General features: G+C 38.5%; 1 pseudogene; it reads right to left on the bottom strand.

Moving 5' to 3' along the window:
* LOC109556816 (guanylate-binding protein 2-like) overlaps positions 1-23371 on the bottom strand; it is a 32742-nt pseudogene extending 9371 nt beyond the window's left edge.
* Positions 23372-25475: the final 2104 nt, after the last annotated feature.

The raw sequence follows: 25475 nt of genomic DNA, 5'->3' as shown, positions 1-25475 counted from the left end.
AGGACATAGAAGCAACCAAATGTCCATCAACAATGAATGGATTAAAAAAAAAAAAAAAAAAACAATGAATGGATAAAGAAGATATGGTACATATATATAATGGAATATTACCCAGCCATAAAAATGAAATAATGTGCTTTGCAGCAATATAAATGGGCCTAGAGATTATCACACTAAATGAAATAATCAAACAGTGAAAGATATCATATGATATCACTTATATGCATGTGTGCTAAGTGACTTCAGTCATGTCTGACTTTTTGTGACCCTATGGACTGGACCCTGCCAGAGTCCTCTGTCCATGGGATTCTCTAGGCAAGAAAACTGGTGTGGGTTGCCATTTCCTCCACCAGGGGATCCTCCCAACCCAAGTGGTTGAACTCAAGTCTCTTATTGTCACCTGCATTGGCAGGAAGGAAAATCAATACTAAATAATCCAGATCTAAACAACTTCATCCATTCTGGGAAACTATTCCACATATTTCTTTTAGTAAATAACATTTGTTCAAGTAATTGCTTAAGTTCAGAATCCTGGAGTTAAGCTTAACACTGCCATATCATTACTTCCACACACCCATATGCCTTCCATCATCAAAACTTATGGATTTGATATTCAAAATATGTGAGGATTCTGTTAATTTTGACAATCTCTATTGCCACTATTTAAGCCTACATAGTCACCATTTATTATAAAATACTACAAGTACCATTCATCTTCTTGTTGCTTCATGTACATCCCTCTAGCACGTTATCTATAAAACATTCTGAAGGACTGTATGAAACATAAATTACATATCTTTACCTCTTTGCCTGTCATTCCTCAAGATCTTTTCACTGGGCTCAGACTTTAACCTCCTTGAAGTCACGCGCCGGTCCTTTCAGGTATGGTTCCCTGTACTTATCAGTGTTTAATCATTAGGGTTACATAAATTGCTTAAGTACCTTTTGTTCCCATCAGGTTGGAATGAGGATTATGCCCAGTGGTTGGTACATGGCAAGCACTTCTAATCAGAGTGCCTAATCACACATTTTTGCATTGATTAACAAGAGAATTGTGTTAAGGTGAGAAGCAAAGCCTCACATACATGGAATATTTGCCTTTTCCTGACTTTGTCAATAATACACCTCTCCTGGAAGGAATTTCATAAAAATGGAGTTGAGAAGTTGGTGGAAAACATTACTACACCAGGGTTAGATTCTACTTCTTTTTCTTTATTCAGCTGACTCATGTGAATATTAGATAATACCAGAAATAGTTTTAGTTCATATGTAAAATTCACAATGTGACCCTTGCAGTGTGTTTTCCTTGGCATCATTAGACTCTGTATTTGTCAGAAGTAATCCTCATGCCTCCCAATTCTGTTGTCTATAATGGGCAGTAGGAAAGTCCAGGTAACTAAAGAGACTAAGAGGGACTCACGAGGCCCATTGACTGTGATACCGCCTGAGAGAGTCTTGGCCTTGGAATGGCTGAGGATGTAGAAGCAGAAGTCTGCAACTTGTTCTCTGAATTCAGGGTTCAAATCTTCCTCTTGTAGCTGCTCCAGGTGGATGAGGTACTTCCTAGGAGCAGGCCGATCAAAGATGAAGCACTTTTTCTCTGGGAAGAACTTTCGGATACATAACCGAGGTTCATTAAAGTTTTTAGTTTTTTTATCATTTCCTAGAGGAAAGAAAATCAGAGGTTTTACAAATTCAGGCTACTTCAAATATATACCCTTCAACTTTGTAATTTGCACAAATCCTATATAAAGAGGTAAAAATTAACTAATCATGGATCAGACCCAATAATTAAAGGGGTAGAGAAATGAAATTTCTTTCCTTCTCCAAGAAGGAAGTAACTTAAAATTAGATTGCACTGATTTATCTAAGAAACATTTCATTTCCTCTAATAGAACAGCCAGGATAACAAAGTTATAAAATTATAATTTTCAGCATCTGCATTTTGAAATGGTCATTCTGATACTGTTTTCTCTTTTTTTGTTTGCCAACCATGAGTCCCAGTAACCTTGTTTTAGCTTTAGTGAATTCTCCAGGTACTCATCAGTAGTGATGTATTGTCCATCTGCTTCCAGCCCCAGGGAGAAATCTCTCAGAGTCCACACAAAGTCTGGAAAAAAAGCTCACAAAGTTGGCTGAGTCTTGGACCTCATGTTTATCAGGCGAGGATTTTGCCCTGATTCGATGTGTCAGCTCTGTCACATAGCTGGGATGCTAACATAGGAAAACTTCAGAAAAGGAGTAGCACCTTTTATGCTATACTGTTCCCCAAAGCTTATCTAAAATAATTTTTGTTAATTAGCTCATTCATTCATTCCACAAACATTTATTGAGCAATTACTATAAACCAGGAATTGTCCTAGGGATAAATAACATTACAATGAGTGAGAAAATGCTACCATCTACATTCTAGTGAGGGCTTCCCTGGTGGCTCAGAAGGTAAAGAATCTGCCTGCATTGCAGGAGACCCAGGTACGATTCCCAGGTTAGGAAGATTCCCTGGAGAATGGAATGGCAACCCACTCCAGTATTCTTGCCTGGAGAATTCCATGGCCAGAGGAGCCTGGCTGGCTATAGTCTATGGGGTCGTAAAGAGTCAGACATGACTGAGTGACTAACGCACACACACATGCACACACACACACACACACATACACACACACACACATTCTGGTGAGGGGGACAGATGATAAACAAGTAAACAAATATGTAATAAACCTGAGATATTGATAATAGTTGCCTTGAAGAAAAATGAACCTCAGCTAAACTTTAGAGAATAACTATGTGTATCTGTGCATGGTGCTGGTTTATGCGGTGGTTCAGGTAAATTCATTCTGAGGTGATCATTGTGCAGAAATCTAAATGAACTGAGAGAGGCTGCCATGTACTAATCCACTGGAGAAAGCTTCCTGGCAGAGGAAATAGCTCCTGCAAAACCTCAGAGGGGAGACCATTGAGTGTGTCTAACAATACAGCAGGGAGGCCAGCGTGGCTAGGGCAGATGTCCTGGAATAGCTAAGGTCCAGACTATGTAGGCACTGTAGGCCATAGAAAGTGTTTGAATTTTAATCTAAATTTAGTGAGAAGCCAAAGAGAAGCTTTAAATTGAGAGGGGAATATGACCTGATGTTTGTTTTTAAAACAAAACTGGCAGGTGCTGTACCTATGAGAGGCAAGAGAGAAGAGAAAGAGAAGCTTAGGCAGTTAAGAAGATAACCCAGAGGCGAGAAGATGGAAGCTTAAACTGAAATTACCATTGAAGAAGTGGTGGGCATTAGCCAGCCTTGGCAAATACCTATGACAGGGGAGCTGACCAGACTGCGAGCAATAGTTTGTAAGGGATTGTCTAGGATGAATACTAAGCTTTTGATCCAAAAATCTCTATGAGTGCTATGGAAATTTACTGTGATGTTGAAGGAGTGCTTTTGGTCAAAAATTTAAGACTTTTCCAGAGATAATTCCACACACGTATGGACACCTTATCTTTGACAAAGAAAGCAAAAATATACAATGGAGAAAAGATAGTCTCTTTAAGTGCTGGGAAAACTGCTCAACCACACGTAAAAGAATGAAACTAGAACACTTTCTAACACCATACACAAAAATAAACTTGAAATGGATTAAAGATATAAGTGTAAGACCAGAAACTATAAAACTCTATAGAGGAAACTATAAACTATAAACTCTTAGAGGAAAACATAGGAAGAACACTTGATGACATAAATCACAGCAAGATCCTCTATGACCCACCTCCCAGAGTAATGGAAATAAAACCAAAAATAAACAAATGGGACTTATTTAAACTTAAAAGCTTTTGCACAACGAAGGAGACTATAAGCAAGGTGAAAAGACAGCCTTCAGGATGGGAGAAAATAATAGCAAATGAAACAACTGACAAAGATTTAATCTCCAAAATATTCAAGAAGCTCATGAAGCTCAACACTGAAAAAGCAAACAATCCAATCAAAAATTAGGCAAAAGAATTAAACAGAGATTTCTCCAAAGAAGACATATAGATGATTAAAAAACACATGAAAATTCCATATATATGCGTTAGTATACTGTATTTATGTTTTTCCTTCTGGCTTACTTCACTCTGTATAATAGGCTCCAGTTTCATCCACCTCATTAGAACTGATTCAAATGTATTCTTTTTAATGGCTGAGTAATACTCCATTGTGTATATGTACCACAGCTTTCTTATCCATTCATCTGCTGATGGACATCTAGGTTGCTTCCATGTCCTGGCTATTATAAACAGTGCTGCGATGAACATTGGGGTACACGTGTCTCTTTCCCTTCTGGTTTCCTCAGTGTGTATGCCCAGCAGTGGGATTGCTGGATCATAAGGCGGTTCTATTTCCAGTTTTTTAAGGAATCTCCACACTGTTCTCCATAATGGCTGTACTAGTCTGCATTCCCACCAACAGTGTAAGAGGGTTCCCTTTTCTCCACACTCTCTCCAGCATTTATTATTTGTAGACTTTTGGATCGCAGCCATTCTGACTGGGGGCTAGTGCACTGGGACGACCCAGAGGGATGGTATGGGGAGGGAGGAGGGAGGAGGGTTCAGGATGGGGAACACATGTATACCTGTGGCGGATTCATTTTGATATTTGGCAAAACTAATACAATTATGTAAAGTTTAAAAATAAAATAAAAATTAAAAAAAAAACACATGAAAAGATGCTCAACATCACTCATTATTAGACAAATGCAAATCAAAACCACAATGAGGTATCATCTCATGCCAGTCAGAATGGCCATCATCAAAATGTCCACAAACAATAAATGCTAGAGAGGGTGTGGAGAAAAGGGAACTCTTTTACACTGTTGGTGGGAATGCAAACTGGTACAGCCACTATGGGGAACAGTGTGGAGTTTCCTTAAAAAACTGGGAATAGAAGTGCCATACGACCCAGCGATATTACTGCTGGGCATACACCCCCAAAAAAACCCAAATTGAAAGAGACACATGTACCCCAATGTTCATTGCAGCACTATTTACAATAACTAGGATATGGAAGCAACCTAGATGTTCATTGGCAGACGAATGGATAAGGAAGTTGTGGTACATATACTCAATGGAATATTACTCAGCTATAAAAAGGAACACATTTGAGTCAGTTCTAATGAGGTGAATAAAACAGGAGCCTATTATACAGAGTGAAGTAGTCAGAAAGAGAAACACAAATACTGTATATTAATGCATATATATGGAATTTAGAAAGATGGTAATGATGATCCTATATGGAGGGAGCAAAAGAGAAACAGATGTAAAGAACAGACTTTTGGAGTCTGTGGGAGAAGGCCAGGGTGGGATGATTTGAGAGAATAGCATTGAAAAATGTATATTACCATAGGTAAAATAGATGGCCAGTGTAATTCAATGCATGAAGCAGGACAACCAAAGCCGGTGCCCTGGGATAACCCAGAGGGGTGGGGTGGGGAGGGAGGAGGGAAGAGGGGTTCAGGATAGGGGGCACAAGTGTATCCATGGCTGATTAATGTCAATGTATGGCAAAAACTGTCACAAAATTGTAAAATAATTATCCTCCAATTAAAATATATTAATTTTCTTAAAAAAGAATCCCCCATGTATTTCTACTTTAATAGTGCCAGAAGCATGATAATATTCAATTCATTATGGTCACTTAAATATTTAAGACTTTTGTGTTGTTTTTGCATGTTAAGTTTGAGATGTTTCTTACACATCTAAATGGAGACTTGTAATCAACTAGATACACAATTTTGTACCTGAGAGTGGTGGTCATGATTGCTTATATAAATGTCATGGTAACTGACATAAAGGTGCTAGTGAAAGTCCAAGGCTGGATGAGATGCCCTAGGGACTAAGAAAAGAAGAATAGAAGCCCAAGAATCAAAGAACCACCATACTTAAAGGCCAAGAAGAAGCTGAATGAGAACTTGAGTTTTAGAGGATACCGAGGGTTTGTCAATGCACATTTGTAGGGGGAGGTGATCAAATATGACTGCAGTTTCATCCCCTGAGGTGGAGCCAGGCAATTGGAGTATGCTCACCCTCTTCTCCATCTTTGGAATATGCATTGCACTTGCCTTCCCCATGCTGGAAGCTGCACACGGACACAGCCTCTTTGAGATAGTAATGTGGTGCTAAGACCATCTGGACTGTGTACTCACCGGATCCAGTTTAGGAGTCTAAAGAGACCTTTAAAATTTGGCGGGTGGGTCCAAAATTTTTGGTGGGTGGGAATCTGTTAGTCTTCCAGTCACCTAAGAAAAGATACCTAAGTAAATCCTCTTGCTTATTAAACCTGCCACCTGCCAATCTCAAGTGATCTGCCATCCTCTTTTGTCTCTCCTTACTGTCTGGGTGAGCTTCCCAGGTGGTACCAGTGGTAAAGAACCCTCCTGCTAATGCAGAAGACTTAAGAGACATGGGTTTGATCTCTGGGTTAGTAAGACCCTCTGGAGGAGGGCATGGCAATGCACTCCAGAATTATTGCCTGGAGAATCCCTTCGACAAACGAGCCTGGTGGGCCACAGTCCATAGGGTCACAAACAATCAGACATGACTGATCGACTTAGCACACACACATATACATGCTATCTAGGGACTAGGGTCAGCTTCAGATTACACACAGGAAGCTCCTGAGGAGATTGTGACCCAAAAATATTAACTCAGATAGAAGGCATACAGAACCTTGTGCAGCTAAGTTGCCAGGAGCCACCACGGGAGATCCCACCCATGACAAAGGTCATGAGGAGAAGACCTGACAGGCAAAGGTGGATCAGGATTTGAGGGACTCCCTGAACCTGCTCGAGCATCTACCCCAAAACCAAAGTCTGTCTATCTACTGTTTACTATATTATGCCTTTCACCAAACTTCTGACATTAACAGGGGGCTATCCCCGACATACCTTTCTCTGAAGAAAATCAACTTAAAGCTCTAGTTAATAAGTCTCCTGGGCTTGAAAGGAGCATTTCAATTCTAACCCCTCTATTACTATTTTAGCTTGCTTGGCAGGTTTATCTACACTCTTGCAACTAACACACATGATTGTTCACAACACCCCAAGCATAACCTTTGAGTGATAAAAAAGCTTTACTAGAATAATACTGCATTGTTAAGCCAATGTTTGCTACCGAGTTTCCTTGTCCTTTACCCAATGTGTGCCTGGGAGTGGATTAGCTAGTATAGTTGGTATGCAAGAAATACAAGCAGTAGCCCTGGCATTAGCAACATAAGACCCTTGAGTTAATAACGTTCGTTCTTTGTTGTAACCCACTGCACCTTTGCTCCATAAGAATGTAGCTCTGTTTCCTGAGGGGGACTTCAGACGGGAAAGATAAAGAGAAAGCAGGTTTTCTGGTTGATCAACCTTTATCAAGAAAGAGTTACAAAATGTTAAAGGCCGCAGTGCCAGAAGACAATGTATATAACATAAGACCCTTGTTTATGAATAGCTATGCAAAAAATGTCCTGGTTTTGATAAAGGTAAAATTTATGTAATGTTGAGCTGATTCTGCATGGCTTTGTATCTTTCACTTCTGGAAATGTGTAACTCAGGGTATAAAATCCCCTTTTGAAAATAAAGCTGCAGACCCGTTCCACCTAAGCTGGGTCTCCCCGTGTCATTCTTTCTCTCTCTCTCTCTCATTCTCTCTCTCTGTTTTTTCAGGCTGATTCCCTGAAGCACAGAGGCTCTCTGAGTTCACTTTTTTCCCCAGGCTTCTAAGACCCAATCGAGGAGGCACTCTGCGTCTCCACTCTGGAGGGAAGTTGCTCTGCATTTTTGCTCCATCAAGAGGATGCCTGTGGCCTCTGTGAACAGAGCAAGTCCCATGTCAGGGGATTTATTGGCTTTCTGTGTAAACCAAGGAATATCAGCCTCTTTTTCTCTCCTTTACTTTCTCTCTTGCTGACGCTGTCCATCCTGAGGGTATCCCTGGATCCTGCTGGGGCTGGACTCCGGCACTAAGTGTCTGAGGATGATGTGTGATCAGAAAGGCTTGGGCTTTGGGGGGTGATTGAGGTAAACAGGGATGGTGAGCATAAGCATAATGGGGTTCATTAAGGAGGGGACTCCTGAATTCTTCTGCAGTGGACCACCAGTGTAATTGTTGATAAAATGAAGCTGTTCTTTTCTAGATTTTATGTTGTCTAGTCCACAAAAAGGATACTGTAGTTGGTCCATGGCATGCTGATTGATGGCTCCTATGCTGTTGTATACAAATGTGCTGCTCAGGAGAATTGCCAGGGCAAAGATCCAGGAGTCATTCTGGTTGTCTCCCTAGAAGTCATTGGAGAAGCCACATCAAGTAACTAAGAGCACATGATTCCAGTTCAGATGGACAGAATCTGAATCCATCTGTCTCTATTTGGAAACACATTAATCATTTCCCTATGCAAAGTTTTATCCATCTGTACATGATTTTAAAAACATAAAATCAATGCTGTAGTGAAATTTAAATAAGACTTTATATAACTGCATATGAGAGTGTAAAGAAAATAAGCACTTGATCAGGTAATAGAATTCAAACCTCTCTCCTGAACTGAGACTATGATCTTCTATTCCCATGACATATCATGATGAAGCATCTTTTAAACAGTAGTTAAAATGTACCCCTTTAACAAAAATTTTCTAAGACTTCTAAGACTAGCAATGTATGATCCTTTATGAACAAAGCTGTTGTCATTAGGTCTTATACTCTGCTTCTCTCACTAATCTTACAGCTGCAGATAACACTATTTCCACGATCTTTCTGGATTCCCACTCTGACAAGTCAGACATGTTTATAAACTTTCTAGTTAGGTTTAGATGCACCTTCAGTAGCTTTATTAGAATGTTTTCCTACAATACGAAAGGAAATGACTTAAGAAATCATTAGTCATTATTTTATGGGTTACAAAAAATATCAGTGGGCCTTGCTGACCACTCTCAATGCTTATATGTGTGGCCAAGATATGCAACAATTCTTAAATTAGCCCATTATTCTCATATTTAGTGTTTAGTGCTCTCACATAAAGCTCACTTTGGATTGCTTCAAATTGCATTTGAGGTCAAATCTTGAGCACAAACAAGTAAATAAAATAAAATAAAATAAAACTATAATGCTGCTGCTATTAGTCGCTTCAGTCGTGTCTGACTCTGTGCAACCCCATAGATGGCAGCTCACCAGGCTCCCCCATCCCTGGGATTCTCCAGGCAAGAACACTGGAGTGGGTTGCCATTTCCTTCTCCAATGCATGAAAGGGAAAAGTGAAAGTGAAGTCGCTCAGTTGTGTCCGACTCTTAGCGACCCCATGGACTGCAGCCTGCCAGGCTCCTAAATCCATGGGATTTTCCAAGCAAGAGTACTGGAGTGGGGTGCCATTGCCTTCTCCGAAAACTATAATACATTAATAGTATATATTTGAAGCACAATTCAAAGGGTGGGAAGTGATAGTGTGAGAAGGGCTACTGATTTGACATAAACAGGATTAGAAGATTTATTTCTTTACCTTCTCCACATCCCCCAGGCCCTCGGTATCAAGCAGAACCAGAGTATGGTCTGGCTTCTTCGGATGAGGCATACACCACATCCAGATGCCCTTCGTGTTAGACTGCACCGTGGAGCCCACAGAGAAGCCTGCAAGGGGTCATGGGGAAAAGAGAGGATGGATTTTTAATAGCAGGTGGATTAGATCTGGAAATTGAGACATTAGGTAATAAAGTCAAGGTTTAAATAAATAAATGAAAGCATAATCAATATTGATCTTAATTATGAGAAAAAGAATTTGGAGCATTTAGTACAAACTGAAATTTTTGTATTACCTTAGAGATCACTATAAGCTTGATGTTAATCCACATACATTTTAGTAAATGTTTTATTGTTTATTATTAACTATGTTAGTTTTATTTATAACTACTGTACTCCTTTCAGAAAGACATGTTCATACTTTAAAGAGGAAGTTAAAGCAAAGTGGGAAGAAAGAGTTGACTCTTATCCTTCAGCACAGAATGAATGTTAGAAGCCCATCACCAAAATGAAAATTAGCTTTCAATATCCCTCCCAGGTCTCTCACTTCCTCTCCTCACATCACTGTGCTGCACGCAGGGAGTGTGGGTGGACAGAAGGGACTTGGCTGGGCTCTGCCCATGTCACTCACCCTTGTTCTTCCCAGCAAGCTTGTTCAACAGGTAGGACTTGCCTGTGCGGTAGAGGCCCACGATAGCCACCACCACAACAGGCTGCTTGATGGCAGACAGGATCTTCAGAGCTTCTGGATTAACCAGCAGTTGCCCATTGATGTTCTCAATGAGGCACTTTGGGGCTGGCATGTGGATCTCTGAGGCCATGTCCAGGGTGTTCTCTGATCTTCAAGGGAAAAGATGGTATGGAAAGCAACATTTAGTCAGTGAGCTGAGTGAGAACTTTACAGTTAGGACCAAAATTTGGTTTTCTCCTTGAACTTTTTTCCTTATGTGTTTTAAAAAGCCCAATGGCATGAAATGTCCTATAGATATCAATTAGGTCTAACTCGTCTACTGTATCATTTAAAGTTTGTGTTTCCTTGTTAATTTTCTGTTTAGTTGATCTATCCATAGGTGTGAGTGGGGTATTAAAGTCTCCCACTATTATTGTGTTATTGTTAATTTCTCCTTTCATACTTGTTAGCATTTGTCTTACATACTGCGGTGCTCCTGTGTTGGGTGCATATATATTTATAATTGTTATATCTTCTTCTTGGATTGATCCTTTGATCATTATGTAGTGACCTTCTTTGTCTCTTTTCACAGCCTTTGTTTTAAAGTCTATTTTATCTGATATGAGTATTGCTACTCCTGCTTTCTTTTGGTCCCTATTTGCATGGAAAATCTTTTTCCAGCCCTTCACTTTCAGTCTGTATGTGTCCCCTGTTTTGAGGTGGGTCTCCTGTAGACAACATATGTAGGGGTCTTGTTTTTGTATCCATTCAGCCAGTCTTTGTCTTTTGGTTGGGGTATTCAACCCATTTACGTTTAAGGTAATTACTGATAAGTATAATCCCGTTGCCATTTACTTTATTGTTTTGGGTTCGAATTTATACACCGTTTTTGTGTTTCCTGTCTAGAGAATATCCTTTAGTATTTGTTGGAGAGCTGGTTTGGTGGTGCTGAATTCTCTCAGCTTTTGCTTGTCTGAAAAGCTTTTGATTTCTCCTTCATACTTGAATGAAATCCTTGCTGGGTACAATAATCTGGGCTGTAGGTTATTTTCTTTCATCATTTTAAGTATGTCTTGCCATTCCCTCCTGGCTTGAAGAGTTTCTATTGAAAGATCAGCTGTTATCCTTATGGGAATTCCCTTGTGTGTTATTTGTTGTTTTTCCCTTGCTGCTTTTAATATTTGTTCTTTGTGTTTGATCTTTGTTAATTTGGTTAATATGTGTCTTGGGGTGCTTCTCCTTGGGTTTATCCTGTCTGGGACTCTCTGGGTTTCTTGGACTTGGGTGATTATTTCCTTCCCCATTTTAGGGAAGTTTTCAACTATTATCTCCTCAAGTATTTTCTCATGGTCTTTCTTTTTGTCTTCTTCTTCTGGAACCCCTATGATTAGAATGTTGTAGCATTTAATATTGTCCTGGAGGTCTCTGAGATTGTCCTCATTTCTTTTAATTCGTTTTTCTTTTATCCTCTCTGATTCATTTATTTCTACCATTCTATCTTCTAATTCACTAATCCTATCTTCTGCCTCTGTTATTCTACTATTTGTTGCCTCCAGAGTGTTTTTAATTTCATTTATTGCATTATTCATTATATATTGACTCTTTTTTATTTCTTCTAGGTCCTTGTTAAACCTTTCTTGCATCTTCTCAATCCTTGTCTCCAGGCTATTTATCTGTGATTCCATTTTAATTTCAAGATTTTGGATCAATTTCACTATCATTATTCGGAATTCTTTATCAGGTAGATTCCCTATCTCTTCCTCTTTAGTTTGGATTGGTGGGCATTTATCCTGTTCCTTTATCTGCTGGGTATTCCTCTGTCTCTTCATCTTGTTTAAATTGCTGAGTTTGGGGTGTCCTTTCTGTATTCTGGCAGTTTGTGGAGTTCTCTTTATTGTGGCTTTTCCTCGCTGTATGTGGGTTTGTACAGGTGGCTTGTCAAGGTTTCCTGGTTAGGGAAGCTTGTGTCGGTGTTCTGGTGGGTGGAGCTGTATTTCTTCTCTCTGGAGTGCAATGAAATGTCCAGTAATGAATGGCGTCCGCAGGCGTCTGCACTGCTTCTCTGTTGGGGGAGTTACCGTAGGGCTTGCAATCTGTGAGTTTTAATTGTTTATTTATTTTTCCTCCCTGTTATGTTGCTCTCTGTGCTTCCAAAGCTCGGCACAGATTCGGCAGTGAGCATTTCATCCCAAAACAATGAATTTCACCTTTTTCTCAAGCGCACATGGAACCTTCGCAAGGATAGATCACATCCTGGGCCATAAAGCTAGCCTTGGTAAATTCAAAAAAATAGAAATCATTCCAAGCATCTTTTCTGACCACAATGCAGTAAGATTAGATCTCAATTACAGGAGAAAAACTATTAAAAATTCCAACATATGGAGGCTGAACAACACGCTGCTGAATAACCAACAAATCACAGAAGAAATCAAAAAAGAAATCAAATTTTGCATAGAAACGAATGAAAATGAAAACACAACAACTCAAAACCTGTGGGACACTTTAAAAGCAGTGCTAAGGGGAAAGTTCATAGCAATACAGGCACACCTCAAGAAACGAGAAAAAAGTCAAATAAATAACCTAACTCTACACCTAAAGCAACTAGAAAAGGAAGAAATGAAGAACCCCAGGGTTAATAGAAGGAAAGAAATCTTAAAAATTAGAGCAGAAATAAATGCAAAAGAAACAAAAGAGACCATAGCAAAAATCAACAAAACCAAAAGCTGGTTCTTTGAAAGGATAAATAAAATTCACAAACCATTAGCCAGACTCATCAAGAAACAAAGGGAGAAAAATCAAATCAATAAAATTAGAAACGAAAATGGAGAGATCACAACAGACAACACAGAAATACAAAGGATCATAAGAGACTACTATCAACAATTATATGCCAATAAAATGGACAACGAGGAAGAAATGGACAAATTCTTAGAAAAGTACAACTTTCCAAAACTCGACCAGGAAGAAATAGAAAACCTTAACAGACCCATCACAAGCACGGAAATTGAAACTGTAATCAAAAATCTTCCAGCAAACAAAAGCCCAGGTCCAGACGGCTTCACAGCTGAATTCTACCAAAAATTTAGAGAAGAGCTAACACCTATCCTGCTCAAACTCTTACAGAAAATTGCAGAGGAAGGTAAACTTCCAAACTCATTCTATGAGGCCACCATCACCCTAATACCAAAACTTGACAAAGATCCCACAAAAAAAGAAAACTACAGGCCAATATCACTGATGAACATAGATGCAAAAATCCTTAACAAAATTCTAGCAATCAGAATCCAACAACACATTAAAAAGATCATACACCATGACCAAGTGGGCTTTATCCCAGGGATGCAAGGATTCTTCAATATCCACAAATCAATCAATGTAATACACCACATTAACTAATTGAAAAATAAAAACCATATGATTATCTCAATACATGCAGAGAAAGCCTTTGACAAAATTCAACACCCATTTATGATAAAAACTCTCCAGAAAGCAGGAATAGTAGGAACATATCTCAACATAATAAAAGCTATATATGACAAACCCACAGCAAACATTATCCTCAATGGTGAAAAATTGAAAGCATTTCCTCTAAAGTCAGGAACAAGACAAGGGTACCCACTTTCACCATTACTATTCAACATAGTTTTGGAAGTTTTGGCCACAGCAATCAGACCAGAAAAAGAAATAAAAGGAATCCAAATTGGAAAAGAAGAAGTAAATCTCTCACTGTTTGCAGATGACATGATCCTCTACATAGAAAACCCTAAAGACTCCACCAGAAAATTACTAGAAATAATCAATGACTATAGTAAAGTTGCAGGATATAAAATCAACACACAGAAATCCCTTGCATTCCTATACACTAATAATGAGAAAACTGAAAGAGAAATTAAGGAAACAATTCCATTCACCATTGCAATGGAAAGAATAAAATACTTAGGAATATATCTACCTAAAGAAACTAAAGACCTATATATAGAAAACTATAAAACACTGGTGAAAGAAATCAAAGAGGACACTAATAGATGGAGAAATATACCATGTTCATGGATTGGAAGAATCAATATAGTGAAAATTAGTATACTACCCAAAACAATTTATAGATTCAATGCAATCCCTATCAAGCTACCAACAGTATTCTTCACAGAGCTAGAACAAATAATTTCACAATTTGTATGGAAATACAAAAAACCTCGAATAGCCAAAGCAATCTTGAGAAAGAAGAATGGAACTGGAGGAATCAACCTACCTGACTTCAGGCTCTACTACAAAGCCACAGTTATCAAGACAGTATGGTACTGGCACAAAGACAGAAATATAGATCAATGGAACAAAATAGAAAGCCCAGAGATAAATCCATGCACATATGGATACCTTATCTTTGACAAAGGAGACAAGAATATACAATGGATTAAAGACAATCTTTTTAACAAGTGGTGCTGGGAAATCTTGTCAACCACTTGTAAAAGAATGAAACTAGAACACTTTCTAACACCATACACAAAAATAAACTCAAAATGGATTAAAGATCTCAACATAAGACCAGAAACTATAAAACTCCTAGAGGAGAACATAGGCAAAACACTCTCTGACATACATCACAGCAGGATCCTCTATGACCCACCTCCCAGAATATTGGAAATAAAAGCAAAAATAAACAAATGGGACCTAATTAACCTTAAAAGCTTCTGCACATCAAAGGAAACTATTAGCAAGGTGAAAAGACAGCCTTCAGAATGGGAGAAAATAATAGCAAATGAAGCAACTGACAAACAACTAATCTCAAAAATATACAAGCAACTCCTACAGCTCAACTCCAGAGAAATAAATGACCCAATCAAAAATTGGGCCAAAGAACTAAATAGACATTTCTCCAAAGAAGACATACAGATGGCTAACAAACACATGAAAAGATGCTCAACATTACTCATTATCAGAGAAATGCAAATCAAAACCACTATGAGGTACCATTTCACACCAGTCAGAATGGCTGCGATCCAAAAGTCTACAAATAATCAATGTTGGAGAGGGTGTGGAGAAAAGGGAACCCTCTTACACTGTTGGTGGGAATGCAAACTAGTACAGCCACTATGGAGAACAGTGTGGAGATTCCTTAGAAAACTGGAAATAGAACTGCCTTATGATCCAGCAATCCCACTGTTGGGCATACACACTGAGGAAACCAGAAGGGAAAGAGACACATGTACCCCAATGTTCATCGCAGCACTGTTTATAATAGCCAGGACATGGAAGCAACCTAGATGTCCATCAGCAGATGAATGGATAAGAAAGCTGTGGTACATATACACAATGGAGTATTACTCAGCCATTAAAAAGAATACATTTGAATCAGTTCTAATGAGGTGGATGAAACTGGAGCCTATTATACAGAGTGAAGTAAGCCAGAAGGAAAAACACCAATACAGTATACTAACACATATATATGGAATTTAGAAAGATGGTAACAGTAACCCTGTATACGAGACAGCAAAAGAGACAGTGATGTATAGAACAGTCTTATAGACTCTGTGGGAGAGGGAGAGGGTGGGAAGATTTGGGAGAATGGCATTGAAACATGTAAAATATCATGTATGAAACGAGATGCCAGTCCAGGTTCGATGCACGATGCTGGGTGCTTGGGGCTAGAGCACTGGGACGACCCAGAGGGATGGTATGGGGAGGGAGGAGGGGGGAGGGTTCAGGATGAGGAACACATGTATACCTGTGGCGGATTCATTTTGATATTTGGCAAAACTAATACAATTTTGTAAAGTTTAAAAATAAAAAAATAAATTAAAAAAAAGCCCAATGGCTTCTTTAATCTTGTACTATAGACTAGCCCACTGGTCTCTTTTAAAATAACTTTATTTTGAAGGAGATTACCCTTACACAGAAGCATACATTGGCTACAGAGAACTTCCAAATGCCATTTCCCCAGCTACCCTGCTATTAATATCTTATGTAACCACAGACAATGATTGAAAGAGGACTTTCAGATTGAAACAATACTATTAACTAAGCTATACACTTTTCCCCATGTCATCAGTTTTCCTTTTGTCCTAGTTGTTTTTGTCCTTTCTTTCCTTTTGTTCCTAGTGTCCTTTTCTGATCCAGGATGCCATTCAGAATCCTTTGTCACATTCACTCATTACCTTCGTTTAGTCTTCTCTCATCATTGGCAGTTCTTCATTTTTATTTTGTCTTTGATGACATTGTAATTTTAGAAGAGTATTGGCCTGTCATTTTGCAAAATATCCCTCTGTTTGGGTTTTTCTTATGGTTCCTCATAATTAGATTGAGGTTATGTTTTTCCCTTTTTTGGCAAGAATGCCGTGATTGTGATGTTCTGCCAGTCTCGGTGTATCATATCAAAGGTTTCATAATGTCTATAGAACATACTCTGGTGCTGTGATGTTAACTCTGCTCACTGAGTTTAGGTGTTGCCTGCCAGATTTCTCCACTTTAAAGTTACAGTTACCTCCTTGTAATTAAAAAAGTTAACATGGGGGGAGATATTTTTGAGACTGCAGATATATTCTCCTCAAAGTTTCATATCGTTTTTTCAGTACTGATTTTAACATCCACTAATAATGATTCCTGCTTATAACAGTTATTACTGTGGTGCTTGACTGTAGGTTATTTGTACTTCACCATTCCTTCAACATTAGCTGAGGTTCTACTTCAAATAAGAGCTATCCCTTCTTCTCTATTTTTTTTCCTCATTCAATTATTTAGTTGTATCAGTATAGACTCATAGATAATTTTATTTTATTCTGTGGGGTTTAGTACTTTACTATCATTCCCTTGTGGCTCAGAAGTAAAGAATCTGCCTGCCAAGAAGGAAAGTCACGTTCAAACCCTGGGTCGGAAAGATCCAGAGAAGGAAATGGTAACATACTCCAGTATTCTTGCCTGGAAAATCCCATGGACAGAGGAACCTGGTGGGCTATAGTCCACAGGGTCACAAAAAGTCAGACACAACTGAGTGACTAAACAACAACAAACAAATTATTATTTACTTACTGCTTAATTTGCCCCAGATTTGTTCTTTGAGAGCTTCTTCGACCTGGCTCCTGGGTCGTTTGGCCATGCTTCCATCATATTCTAAGCACTTTTTTACTTTGTGGCACCACAAGGTATTCCTGGTCCATCTTGTACTTTGTCTGAGTCAGCTCTAGATTTGGCCATTTCTCCCAGAAACCCTGATTCCTTTCTTTGGATAACAGAACTTTGATGCCAGGATATAACTCTAGGTGTATACCTTATTTCTAGGTCCCCTCAGTGGGCCAAATTCAGAAATACATGTATGAATACTAGCACATGTAGATACATCTGTATTTATTTCTGTCTTTCTGTATACAGCCTTAATTTCCTGCTGATGTTTTTAATTGGAGGATAATTGCTTTACAATGTTGTGTTGGTTTCTGCTATGTAACAGCATGAATCATTCATAAGCACATACATATCCCCTCCCTTCTGACCCTCGCTTTCACCCCACCATCCCACCCCTCTAGGTTGTCACAGAGTGCCAGGCTGGACTCCCTATGTTATATACTGCTCATGTTTCTTATTGCAATTCAACGCAACAGGAATTACTCAAGCTTTACCTTGCAACTCCATACTCTGACTATGAAAGCCACAGCTCTTAGTATCATAAATTTGCTTATGTGCTCAGTCCTAGTATATGTATAAAGTAGTTTCAAAGTTGCTAATCCATATCTTGGTGATAAATAGATTTACTAATGAAAGTGCATTATTAAGATACAGTTGTTTTTGTCTTTAATCTAATATATATAGTCAAAACACTGTATTCTGAAATTCTTAGATTAGTTCTTTCCTTCCTCATCCTCTTGAGCTGTTAGTTTATTCATTTGTAACACAGTCAGTTTCATTTGTTACTATATGTGCTTCATTTAGGACTCCCCCACATCTTGGTTGGGCTTCTGTGGTAGCTCAGAATCCACCTGCCATGCGGGAGACCTGACTCCCTGGGTTGGGAAGATCCCCCAGAGAAAGAAATGGCTACCCACTCCACTATTCTTGTTTGGAGAATTCCATGGACAGAGGAGTCTGGCAAGCTACAGTCCATAAGGTTGCAAAGAGTCGGACATGACTAAGTGACTGACATTTTCACTTATTTCATATCTTGGCTAATTTTAGTATGTGATTATTTTTTGAGTATGTGAAACATTATGTAGTTGTGAGAGTCAGAGCTTTCCAAAAAGGTATACTCAGAGAAATGTCACTTTGTCTTCATCTGATCACTCCATTCCTGTTCCACCCTTCTATTCTTGAAAGCCCAGTAGTGTTCAATTCTGTGCGACCCCATGTAGCCCACCAGGCTCCTCTGCCCATGGGATTTCTATTCTTACTACCTTATAATCACCCATTCCCTGAGAATAAACCAATCTCATTAGTTTCTGGTTGATACTTCCTAGATATTCTTTCCATAAATCAGATATATTTTCTTATTCACAGTTTTAATAAGAAAGATCACATTTTACAAATATATGGAAGTCACTCTATATCACTTCATAGAAAGCTTGCTCACTCTTTTTGATGGATGTCTACTCCATTAAATGTATATACCATAGTTTACTTAACCACTCCTATGTGTGGGCACTTAGATTGCTTGTAGTGTTTTTCAATTACAGTGCGGCAATGAATAACCCTGCTTTCATATTGTTGCAGATGTTTCTTCAGAATAGATTCCTGGGAATGTGGTTGCTCTGTCAAAAGGCAAGAGTATATACTTTTGTTGCTTATTGCCAAATTCTTTTGTAGAAGAAGGGTATCAGTCAGTTCACTGACTCCAGTTCACTGGAGTCACTCAGTCGTGTCTGACTCTTTGCGACCCCATGAATCGCAGCACGCCAGGCCTCCCTGTCCATCACCAACTCCCAGAGTTCACTCAGACTCACGTCCATCGAGTCAGTGATGCCATCCAGCCATCTCATCCTCTGTCGTCCCCTTCTCCTCCTGCCCCCAATCCCTCCCAGCATCAGAGTCTTTTCCAATGAGTCAACTCTTCTCATGAGGTGGCCAAAGTACTGGAGTTTCAGCTTTAGCATCATTCCTTCCAAAGAAATCCCACGGCTGATCTCCTTCAGAATGGACTGGTTGGATCTCCTTGCAGTTCAAGGGACTCTCAAGAGTCTTCTCCAACACCACAGTTCAAAAGCATCAATTCTTCAGCACTCAGCTATCTTCACAGTCCAACACTCACATCCATTCATGACCACTAGAAAACCATAGCCTTGACTAGACGGACCTTTGTTGGCAAAGTAATGTCTCTGCTTTTCAACATGCTATCTAGGTTGGCCATAACTTTTCTTCCAAGGAGTAAGCGTCTTTTAATTTCATGGCTGCAGTCACCATCTGCAGTGATTTTGGAGCCCAAAAAAATAAAGTCTGACACTGTTTCCCCATCTATTTCCCATGAAGTGATAGGACCAGATGCCATGATCTTAGTTTTCTGAATGTTGAGCTTTAAGCCAACTTTTACACTCTCTACTTTCACTTTCATCAAGAGGCTTTTTTGTTCCGCTTCACTTTCTGCCATAAGGGTGGTGTCATACCAGACGGCATTTCCACTGGCTCAGCTTGTATTACATTTCCATAACACGGAGATTTTTTTTCCTTGTATCTCACATATTCTGACTTCATTACAAAATTTCCTTTCAAAGCTTCTCACCTTCAAATTTTAATCTTTGGACAGGACACCCTGAGCTGTCTCACCTCAAGCATATATAACAGGCAGCCTGCTCCTGGGGAATATTATGTCAAACATTTATATAATGTGAAACACATGCCATCCTAACCCAGTCTTGGACCTGGTTTCTCCCAAGTCTGTTCCTAGGCAAGCTCTGGATCAGACTGAGACTCAGGGTCCCCAGTGGCTTCCTCCTCAGGCACTCCTGAGCTGCCATAATCCACCCTGTCTAGTGACTCACTGGTTCTTAACCATTGATCTGCATCTGAATTCATGTGTTTTGGTCCAAGACTGATACCTCTAATCTGAATCTCACTCTTCATGACAAATTAAAATTACAATGGAGTAATCATAGTTCAGACATATAAAACTAGTGTTGAGTGCCATTAAGAATTTAGTCTAAGACATATCCTAGCACCATGAAAAGCTTGAATTTTCTCTGACCTGTATCACACCTAAGGACAGCATCAGCTGTATTTGGGACAACATCTGCTACTTGCAACTTATGGTTCAGGATTCCCTCCTCCCCCCACCTTGTGGAACTTTAAAACCATGTCAGCGATTTAAACCAATTTAAAATCAACTCAGTAACCAATTCAGGTCCTTACTTTTTTGTCTTAATTATAATCCTTAACACAGAATTGTAAATAACTGTTCTTAGTTTTGACCTTACTAAACTTTTTCTATTTTGTAGTCAAGAGGAACACAAGCTTTTAAGTGCTTCTTGAACTTGTCTCCCAGGCTAAAGTCCTAATAAACCTTGAGTAAAACACCTCTTCATTTTAATCAGGTCATAGTTTCTGAAATTTTTGTTAACACTTTATATTTCACTTAATTATGTTACCAAATTTTGACCTCCTTGTGTTTGAAGATCAATTCTTTATTATCTCCGCATATATCAACTGGCATATTGCTTTTAATTACCTCAGGTAATGAAGCTACTCTTATGAAACATGATCTTATAAACAATCATGTTTCCTCTCTGAACTCTGTTCTATATAAAGTATTTATTCGCATGATTTTAGTCATGACCTCTTTAACCAGGACTTGATGATTTGATAATTTTATAGCATTAAGAGAAATTGAAGTTTTCTTTTAGTAATGCCCTACTTACCTTGTTAACTTCAATGTCTCAATCCCTGTAACCAGAAGTGATCATGATAAAATTTTTATTAACTTTTTGAGATATCAACAAAGACAGTCTAAGGGATGCTGGTTTTTATTCTTATCCTATAAGAAAGCATGATTGCTTCTATTATAGTTGATTACTTCTGACTCTGGCTGAAGACTGGAATCTTATATGATGCCAGTCTTGCCACCTTTCTGGCTTCCCATTTCTCTAGGGGTGGCTAAAAATAAAGCTTTTTTTTGTTTGTTTTTCCTATGACAGTACTGTACTCATTTCCTCTTATAACAGTGGCCCACCAGGACTGCTGGCAAGAAGATTGCCTGGTTTTAACATGAGACATAGCACTTTTATAAAATGAGAATCAGTTACTAACCAGAAAAAGTGGCTGCATAAAGATTTTGTAAGCTCCCAAATTACAATAACCTGTAGCTTTTTTTTGTAGACCCCAAGTTCTAGCACTTGGAAAGTTTGCAATAAAGACAGAAGTGAACTCTGAGCTTTAGTTAGTGGGTTTTATAAAAAATAAAGACACTTTAATAAAGTATCAAGAAAGAATCTTGAAGCATTCCTGGCTCTCAGTTTAGACTCTGTCTCTGCTGGAACCTAATTCAGCACAGAGCTCAGCAGTGGGCACTTAGAGGACACCCTGCTGCCCAACATCAGATTTTCATCTGAACTCATGACAGATCAGGCTCTGCGCAGCCTGTCTTGGTATGATTGCTTTAGAGAAAGTGTGCTCCCTCCCGTAAATCTCTTCCCACCCAGCCTCAGTCTTACCCGGTGGAGAGATCCTGTAGAGGTGAGCAGAAAGCTGCCTCAACTGGAAGGTTAGAAGAGCTTGTCCTCTTCATGTTTCTTCTGAGTTTGATTTCACTTTTCTCTCTCACTGGCAATTTGGCCTTTATTTTATCCCTCCAATCTCCTGGGGCTTCTCAGATTTTCCTCACCCAATGATAAGAAAGTGAAACTATCAGGCAATGTCTGCAAAGAAATAGCACTGAAACTGAAAGTAGAATCTAAGGCTACAAAGGAAATGCAAGAGCTATGCTAGTGAGAGAGCATGACATGATTTCTCAACTGGAACCTTTAACTTTTATAATTAGAAAACATCTTAGAGACTGCTGAAAAGAAAAATCAGAGAAAGATCCATTGGATCAATTAAAATAATGCTGTTTATTTCTTGTTTGGAGACAGTTTGAAAAGTATTAGGATGAGAAAACCTACTATAATGATTTTCTAGGTCCAGTTAGATTCAGTCACAATGTAGCTGGTTACTCGTGTTTAGTAAGTGAGAACTGTAAGTTCTCCAGGGGAATGACTGTGTCATACATTTTTTTTTTTTTTTTTAATTCTCCATACTTAACCCTAGTACTGGCACTTAGTGCTTAATAAATAATAAAAAATGAGGTTATATTCCATTTTTTGCACACTTGATTCATACCCAGTGACAACTTCTATACATACATTATCCCCTCTTAGTCTTATACCACAATATTTTTACCACAATATTATTTACTTTTACCACAATATTAGAGAGATTTAATAATGTGCTAAAACCACAAGGTAGTAAGTATGATTGAACCCCAAAAGTCTTTCTCCAGAACCCATGCTATCAACCACCTCACTTAATACCTCTGTTGTTGCCAAGTGAACAACAGTAATAATAATGTTTCTTATTTATCAATTGCTTCCTAGGCCAAACTCTTCACATATTATTACCTATTACATATAATAATTAGCCAGCTTGAGTTTGTAGTCCTTGGGCTTTTGGGGGCTTCCCTTGTGGCTCAGCTGGTAAAGAATCTGCCTGCAATGCAGCAGACCTGGGTTTGATCCCTGGGTTGGGAAGATCCCCTAGAGAAGGGAAAAGCTACCCACTCCAATATTCTGGCCTGGAGAATTCCATGGACTGTATAGTCCATGGGGTCCCAAAGAGTCAGACACAACTGAGTGACTTTCACTTCCACTTTCTTTCACTTGGGCTCTTTTGATTGAGGACTTCCTTGGGAAAAGGCCTCTGTGCTCTACATTAGGAGGTCTAAGCCAGGATTCCCCAAAGGTCATTCTACTGAACAGTGAGCCTCTGGAATGCTCCTTGATAAAAATATTTCATGGCCAAATAAGTTTGAGAAGTATCTTGTTCCCCTGTTAGAGCTTTACTAGTAATAGAAAAGAGCAGAGGTAGGAAGGAAGGGAGGGAAGAAGGATTCTATAACTTATTTCTCACGTAATCCTTTTTCTGCTTCAAGTAACTGATGTTTCTGTATCCTGCTCTGTGTTGATTCATATAATCTTGTTTCAATGTTCAATCCATTTTCTGAGTTTGAGTTAAATTCTTTGAGTGGTTTCATTACTCTTTTCATGCTACCAAGGTCCCGCATATTTATCTGATTATATGGGAAGAGCACCTGGGAAGAGCAATTTTTCTTCTCTGTCTTTGAAAGTACCTAGCAAAGTTCTCAGCACATAGATGATGCACAAACACTTTTGATATAACAGCAGATGACTGAAAAACAGTGGCACCTAAACGTAATCAAATCCATATTATGCACCAACATTTGTTCCATGCATTCGGTATTAGTATTAGAAACAGTAAATGTAGAAATATAAGCAAAGTACCAGATTTGTCCCCATTTTACAGATGATAAAACCTGAGGCCCTCAGAGACTGTGAATTGTCAGAAGTCCCAGACTAGTAAACATGAATTTGGACCTGAATTTGAAGCCATCTAGATCTGTCTGACTTTGAAGCCAATGCTCTTTCTATTAATGTATAGTTTAAGGCTCATAACAATACTTATATATGGGGTACTTACTATCCCCATATTTAATGAGGAAAAAGAGTCAGAGGGTAAGAAATATGTCAGCCTAAATATTCTTGTGTACTTTAAAACATACCCTTCATATGCTGGGTACAGTGTTCTATGGATATTCAATAGATATTCAGTAGAACTTAATAGAATTCAGTGGAATTCCTTTCTTTGCTCTCATTCCATTCTATGTCTCCAAATTTCCATCTAGCAGTATATACCAATAAATAGTAATATAATATAAATATGAATAAAACTAACCTTCACCTCCTATTTAGTTGAAGAAAATAGGAGGTAAGATTACCTCCTATTTAGTTGAAGAGAGAGTTAAATAATCAACTACTAAATGGCAAAGATGAGAATCAGTGGGAATAAGAAAAGCAAGTGTGGACAGAACAAATTATAATGCTTACACTGTGGTGGATGCTCATTTAAAATATTATCTGAGACTTATGCCTCAACTGAGAGCTTGAGGACCAGCCAGTAATCATTTAAAACTGGCAGAAATGATGATTTTTAAATGAATGATCCTAGGCTAATGAGTATCCACAAGGAAAAATGAGAAAATGACTTCCACGTCATACCATACACAAAAAGTTATTCCAGAAAGATTGCAGAGTTCAATATAAAAGGGAAAACAATAGCCTCTAGAAAATAGTATGAAACAATAGTTTCAAGTATTTGAGGCTAGGAAATGTATTTTTAGGGCATAAAATGTATGAAACAGTTGTAAAGATTAACAAATTTGACTATATAAAAATAAAGATATATTGTTTATCAAATGACACCATTAATAAAAGAAAAAGGTAAACTGCATATGAGAAGGCATAAATAAAGAATGACCATATATAAACATATAAATAACTTTTAGAAAGATAGATACTCAATAGAAAATTGAAAATGATAATTCAGCTCTTCAAAAAGAAGGTCTCCAAATGATCATAACATTTGAAAAAGATCTAATAGCTAAATCATAAGATAAATCAAGTTAACATCACTAAGATATTGTAGCACACTCCTATTACAATGGCCTAAATGAACAATACTGATAAATGGAAATGTAGACTAAGACACGGAGCTACTAGAATTCTTAGACATAGTTCCTAAGTAAATTTAGTACAACCACTCAGGTAGCTTTGGTATTGATACTGGTGGCACCAGAAGAAGTCTCCTAGTACTTATGCCCTGTGTAGTCCCCTCCACATTAAGTTCATGCTTAGCCATGTGACTTGACAATGATATGTCAGCAAACATGACCCAGGGTTGAGAAGTATTCCTGCAACTTTCATTTCCTATTAATATAAGTGAAATTGAATGTGAAAGTAGGACAGGGCTGAAGTAGGATTAATGCTGAGAAATCACCTGTTGCTTCTCCAGACCAATGAAATCTGTTGCTTATATCAGGCACCAAGAACTAATTCCGGTAACAGTTTAATCTTCCTGTGAATTATATGTAATGAGAATGTGCTTATAAACTGGAAAAAGTTCATTTCCCTATCCCCTTTTCAGAGGTTCTCTTTGCTTCAGAAATTAATGGATAGTTTCTTTTCTCTAAACTTCTAAACGTAAATAAAGGTCTAGGGTCAAAATAAAATTACTGGCAGCTTTAACATTCAGGAAAGTCTCCAAGTGTCTAGGCTTCACCCCTAT

The sequence above is a fragment of the Bos indicus genome, chromosome 3, assembly GCF_029378745.1.
Source record: "Bos indicus isolate NIAB-ARS_2022 breed Sahiwal x Tharparkar chromosome 3, NIAB-ARS_B.indTharparkar_mat_pri_1.0, whole genome shotgun sequence".
NCBI lineage: Eukaryota > Metazoa > Chordata > Mammalia > Artiodactyla > Bovidae > Bos > Bos indicus.
Note: the sequence above shows the minus strand (reverse complement) of the source record. Positions and strands in the feature narration are given on the sequence as shown.